A 6991-nucleotide genomic window follows, 5' to 3' on the forward strand; every position below is an offset into this window, starting at 1 on the left:
AGACCATTCCTTAAAGACGTAACATTTGTCAAATTTCAAAAGGGCCATAGGTTACATTAATAGATACATTGGATAGAATAAGAAGGCCCTTCTTCCCTTTTTAAGGAATGATTGCTTTTGAGGCTAGAGGAATAAGAAGGGGATTTCTTCAAGTTAAGGGTTAAAGTCTTAGATTTTACCAACAATGTCTCTATACCAAGTGGTTGTTGTAGCATCTTACTAAATGCTGGATCTAGAGTTTAAGCTGTTAAACATCTTTGTTAGATGAGACCCTAAACTAACTCTTACATGCATTGCATGCCTTCTAAATATTTCTGTGCAGAGTGACCTAAAGCATAAATAATAAAGATCTATGAGCTTGCATGTATGGAAAACATGATGTTTGAAGGTTAAAAGTTTAGGACGTGAATTTGGGGATTAATAATTAATGATTATGTAAGTGTATATGTTATGAAAATATGTTAAGTAATGTGTCTGGTAAGCAGAAGAATGTCTATCATGAGTGAGTCGATACATGATGAGTCTATGTCTGTCTCTAAAATCGTTGGTGCATGATGAAATGACAAGTCCATAACCATGGCACTGAAGAACCATATCATGTTAGACCGTAACTGGTGGGTTATGACATCATATAAGAAGAAGACCATATCGTGTAAAACCGTAATTGGTGGGTTATGGCATCATATGAGAAGAAGACCATATCGTGTAAGACTGTAACTAGTAGGTTATGGCATCATATGAGAAATTTAAGGAAGATTATTACTTAATGTGGTTCTATGTGTGTTCCGAAATGATGAGGGGCAAACCTTACTAAGTGTGAGTTTAGGCAAATCACTTATCATTTAAAACACAAAAAAATTGACAAAAAAACCTTTGTGCCAAGTACTAACTGTAAAGGACAATGTTTGTGGCAAAACTCTGGATGGGAAAGCCTTTTTGGTTAGTACTAGGTATTAAAGAATGGTTTTATGGCACAACTCTAGATACGAAAGCTTTTGTGGTGAGTACTGGATATTAAGGAAAGCTTTTGTGGTGAGTACTAGATGTAAAGGATGCTTTTGTGGCAAAACTCTAGAAAGGTAAGCCTTAGTGGTGAACATTTAAAGGGACGCCTTTGTGGTGAAGCTCTGAATAGAAAGCCTTTGTTGCCAGTACTTAATGAAAAAGATGCCTTTGTGGCAATTTTCGGATAAGGAAGCCCTTGTGGCTATCTCTGAAAAAGGAATGCCTCTATGTTTGACTTTGAACTAAAAGAAAGGAACCTATAGAAAACTCTAATAAATGACATACAAAGTCTTCTGAAGTTACGATAAGTATAGTAAATTTTAAAGGAAAGGCTCCGTAAAAGGTTTTGTGGTGAACCCAGTATAGTAACATGGTAAGAAGAATGAAACTAGAATGCACCAACGTCAGTAGTGAACCAAAGGTATTCTGTTTGTAAGGCCCTTTGTAACAATAATGGTTAAGGAATTTTGAAAGAAGAAAATAAATAATGTGATTAAGGTAACAATGATAGGTAATGCATGTTATGATCTCAAAAAAACAAAAAAAAACATGACACCAACTGTAAAATGAATAGAATCCAAGAGGCATATTTTCCAGAGTCAAGTTGAAGAATAAGAGCAAGGAGATAGATCTTCTCAAATAAGATCTAGGACAATTAGGGTCTTCTTGTCACAAGTAAGTGGATTAAGGGCTATGCCAAAGAAGTAGTGAGATGGGATATTATGCATACAGAGCAAGGGGGTTGACGTGTTCAAGTCTGATGGAAATATTATGGATAGGTCACAGAAACTATTTATAAGCTTTGTAGCATGTATATAATGTGTTAGTAAAATAAATGTTTCCAGTAATATTATTTTTAAGTAGAATACGTGAGTTATATGTACTTGTAAGGACTCACCAAGTGAAAATTCTTGTTCAAATGATCGATATATACAACAACCAGAGGATATATGTGAAAAAAGGGAAAACTGTTACTAGTCCTTGACATCTAAACTGCTACAAATTTTCTACGTAAGTTCATACAGTATAACTAAGTTTAATTTGTTGTTGAACTATATTCAAATGTATATTAATGCTTTATCAAAAGTTTGGATTGGTTAAGAGATAGTACTCAAATTGGAGTTAGACTTAATCGTAATAAATTAGTATGAAATTGAGCTGTTAAGATAATCCTAATGAACATAGTAAAAGTTTCGTATACGAGGTTATGCGTTATGCCTAGAAACACATAAATTTACACACTTTTACATACCCTTTTTAACTTAAAATCATATAGTTTCGATAAAATTCTTGTCAAAAAAATAATTAATTTTTACAAAATAATTAAAGTGCACTTAAAATATGAGTATGTTGAATTTTATAATTAGTTTTGATGAACTTTGGTTATTTTCGACAGATTTGCACAAATGGCTAAAACTGGCTCGGCAGACACTGCTAGAAGCGCAAAACCAAGAAGCAATTTGAAGTATTGAGGCGAACTAAATTTCAGCCTAAGACAGTCCAAAATTATATGTATTAATTCATAATATAATTAATTTTAATTTATATCCAATTTAATTTGGGTTAATAAATTATTATTAATTAATTATGAAAAAGTGGTCCAGTTCGAGTGAACCGAACCGACCAAGAAATGGAAAGCCTAAAAACCGTTCCAAAAGCTGACCCAAATCAGCTTATTAGCTGATTATTTAAGCTTGCAAAGAGGCCTTTGAATACTTGTTCAAGTTGCATTCAAACCCCTCTACAATTGGTGGCTTTATAGATTTGCCCCAAGCATAAATTAGCAAAGTTGAAACTATTAACCTTGCCACATGTGTGGCCGGCCAAGGGAGGGCTCTTTGGCTGATAAATTTAGCAATTTTTAGTAGCCCTTCTCAACTATAAAAACCCCCTTTGGCTGGTCATTTTAGAAACACACCTTAAGCATTCACATCTTTCCTCTCTTCTCTCAACTTTCTCTCTTCTTTTCCATTCCAAAATTCCCTTGCTCTCTTGCCGATTTCTCCTCTTGGGAAAGGGGCATGCGTCAGCTATTTGGAGCAGCAATTAAGTGTTCATAGCAGCCTTGGTCGACGAGGACAACGGAGAAAGAAGAATGGAGAAACAAGTCAAGCCATGGAAAAACTCCGGATTTGATTCTTGTTCCCTATCTTTTTAAATTTTGTTGTTGTTATGCTGAACATATCTATGAATATTTATGTTGTTGGAATGGTTACTTTAATCAATTTAGATTGAATTTAATTCATGTTAGGTTGATTGCATTTCGTTTGTTAAAATTATTAAAATTGTGTTATGTTGTTATAGGCCTCGGTAAGATGCTTGATTAAGTAAAATCATGACTAAGTTATTCTTGAATTACAATTGTTAGGTAACTAATGAATTAATTATTTAAACGGATTGAAATTGTAATTAATGGACACAAGATTTAATCGGTGCATGTTTAATCATCTAAGGTAGTGAGGTTAGATTAGCAGTGTCGACGATACATTTGCCTTGCATAACTTGCAAGATTATTGTGGTTAAACTATTTCAAGGTAAGGATACTTTATTACCTCACATAGTCTTTTATGTGCTTATTAAATCGAGTTAATTGTTTGAATTGACATAGAGATATGTATAAGAGATTATTTCGATTTAATAATTATGTATGTGCAATAACATATTTGCCTATTAAGATTTGTTTAATCAGTTTAATTGACATAGGGATATAGTCAAGACATAAATGGATTTTGGTAGGTGAGTATGTTCATAAGTTAGTAAATTACCGAGTTGCCATGAACTTATTCGTAACAATATAAACATGAGTTTAATAATTCTAAGTTAAGAAATGTAGTTAATCTAACACAATTATGTCATCTTGATTAAAATCGTATTTTGAAATCGTGCATTTGAGATTTTTTTATTTAGTTCACTTAGTTTACAATTTTAGTTTTTAATCACCCTCTTCAAACAAAATATTTTTCTTCACCAAAGTGTTTTAAATAACATTTATAAATAATTCTTTTCACAGTCCCTGTGGGTACGATAACTTGACATTTACTTGTCACTTTGTTACTTGTTGCGATTGTGTACACTTGCACATTTCCGTCGTTCCAGGTTTTTGGCGCCATTGTCGGGGACTGTGTTTTAAAAAAGTCATTATTTTTGATGTTGTTAGTTTTGCATTTTATTTTATTTTTCTATTTAAATTTTAACTTAGTTTAGTTTTCTGCGACATTTCAGGTGTTTATGAGTATTGACTGAATCATCAGTTTACTCCCTGTAGACCCTGAGATTGAACGAATTGTTCGATAGTGAAGAAGACAAGAAAGTTAGAGAAGGATGAAGAGATAAATTTCGAAAATCTGAATCAAGGAAATGGAGCAAACCATGCTGAAAATCCTATCCTTATTGCTGATAATAGGGATAGAGCTTTGAGACAGTATGCTGTGCGAGTATTTCATGATCTTAATCTTGTTATGAGAAGACCCGAAATTGAGGCACAACAGTTCAAGTTGAAGCCAGTCATGTTCCATATGCTTCAGACAGTGGGCCAATTCAGTGGTATGCCTACCGAAGATCCTCACCTACACTTAAGATTGCTTATAGAGGTGAACAATTCTTTCAAGTTAGCTAGAGTACCTGAAGATGCATTACGATTGAAGCTATTCCCGTATTCACTAAGGGACAGAGCTCGAGCTTGGTTGAACTCATTACCACCAAACTCAATTTCAACATGGCAAGAGTTAGCAAAAAAATTCCTTATGAAGTATTTCCCGCCTAGCAAGAATGCTAAGTTGAGGAACGAGATCACTGCTTTCCAACAAATGGATGATGAGTCATTGTATGAGGTATGAGAACGGTACAAAGAATTATTATAGAAGTGCCTTCATCACAGAATCCCACATTGCATATAACTTGAGACATTTTATAATGGTCTCAATGCTCACACGAGGATGGTAGTGGATGCTTATGCTAATGGTGCCCTCCTTTCTAAGTCTTATAATGAGGCTTATGAAATCATTGAGAGAATTGCTAGAAATAATTATCAATGGCCAACCAATCGAGTAGCGTCAAGAAGACGAGTCGCTAGAATACATGAAGTAGATGCTCTTACTTCACTCACATCTCAAGTATCATCAATATCCTCAATGTTAAAAAATCTTACTATTAATGGGTGTAATAGTTTTGCAGCATAGCTACTGAATCAATTTGAAAATGTAGCCTATGTTTATTGTGGGGAAGGACATTTGTTCGAAGAATGTCCATCGAACCCAGAATCAGTGTATTACATGGGTAACCAGAAGCAAAATCGAGGAAGGCAAGGGCTGCAATCAAATTTCTATAACCCATCATGGCAAAACCACCTGAATTTTTCCTATAGTAACCAAAGGGCAGGAACCAGTAACAATTATGTCCAACCTAGATCGACCCAGCCACCTAGTTTTTCCCAACAAGCTCAGAAACCAACCCAAGCTGAACCATCCAATAGCCTAGAGAATCTATTGAAGGCATACATGGCGAAAAATGATGCCTCTCTAAGGAATTTGGAGAATCAAGTGGGCCAACTTGCAACTGAACTCAGAAATCAACCACAAGGTGCTTTACCTAGTGATACGGAGAATCCAAGGAATCTAGGGAAGGAGCATTGTAAAGCGCTAACATTGAGGAGTGAAAAGACTTTAGAGCCCAATTCCTTCGAAGTTGAGAAGGAGCCAGCTGGCGCTCAAGACTCAGAGGAACTTCAACCGAGTGTTGAAATTCTAGTTTCACCGGAAATTGAATCTGTAAAATTTGACAAGGTAACTTTTGAACTAGCTAATTCTGATCAACTAATAACTCCGTTAGATATAGAATTTCCATAGAAAACGAATCAACTAGTTCCAGTAAAGAAACCTCCACCACCCTACCCTCAAAGACTTCAGAAGCAAAAGCAGAGAATTCAATTCAAGAAGTTCCTAGAAGTACTCAAGCAACTTTATATCAACATCTCGTTTGTTGAAGCACTTGAAGAAATGCCGAACTACATAAATTCATGAAGGATATCCTGTCTAAAAAATGAAGGCTTGGAGAATTTGAGACGGTAGCCCTAATGAAGGAATGCAGTGCATATCTATAAGACAAACTACCCCCAAAAATTAAAGGATCCTGGATGTTTTACCATACCTTGCAATATTGGAGCAATATATTGTGGTAAGACACTATGTGACTTGGGTGCGAGTATCAACTAGATGCCCATGTCAATATTTAGGAAGTTGGGGATAAGTGAAGTTAGACCTATTATAGTTACACTTCAATTAGCAGATCGATCTTTAGCATATCCAGAAGGAAAAATCGAGGATGTATTGGTACGTGTAGACAAATTTATCTTTCCTGCTGACTTTGTGATTCTAGACTTTGAAGCATAGAAAGAGGTGCCAATCATCCTAGGAAGACCATTCTTAGCAACCGGAAGGACCCTTATTGATGTGTAGAAGGGAGAGCTTACTATGCGTGTTCAAGATGATCAGGTAACATTTAACTTTTTCAAGTCCATGCGATTTCCTGACACAATTGATGATTGTTCTGCAGTGTTCGATTTAGAGGATTTAATCGTGGATGAGGATGAATACTTAGCTTTGTTAGAAGCTAATCAAAGGGGATTTAATCTGCAATCCCGCTTTGAATCTTTGGAGTTAGAAAAAAGGGATTATGCCCAACTAAAAATGTCAATCGAGGAGCCACTTAAATTAGAACTGAAGGTACTTCCCTCACATTTGAAATATGTTTATTTAGGTAACTCTTCTACTCTACCTGTGATTGTTTCAGCAGAATTAATTACTAAGCAAGAAGAGAAAATCATTCTGGTGTTGAAACAATTCAAGAAGGCTATCGGATGGACCATAGCCGATATTCGCGGAATTAGTCCATCTGTATGCATGCATAAGATTATCTTAGAAGATGGCAAAAAAGGGACGATTGATGGACAACGAAGACTGAACCCTATCATGAAGGATGTAGTCAAGAA

At 35.2% G+C, this 6991-nt stretch overlaps 1 non-coding gene across 1 annotated transcript; it reads right to left on the reverse strand.

The window, feature by feature from the left end:
* Positions 1 to 4778: 4778 nt before the first annotated feature.
* LOC128042116 (small nucleolar RNA R71) lies at positions 4779 to 4885 on the reverse strand. The gene has a single exon (XR_008197323.1). It is a non-coding gene; the product is annotated as a small nucleolar RNA R71 (small nucleolar RNA).
* Positions 4886 to 6991: the final 2106 nt, after the last annotated feature.

Source organism: Gossypium raimondii, chromosome 6 (assembly GCF_025698545.1).
Source record: "Gossypium raimondii isolate GPD5lz chromosome 6, ASM2569854v1, whole genome shotgun sequence".
NCBI lineage: Eukaryota > Viridiplantae > Streptophyta > Magnoliopsida > Malvales > Malvaceae > Gossypium > Gossypium raimondii.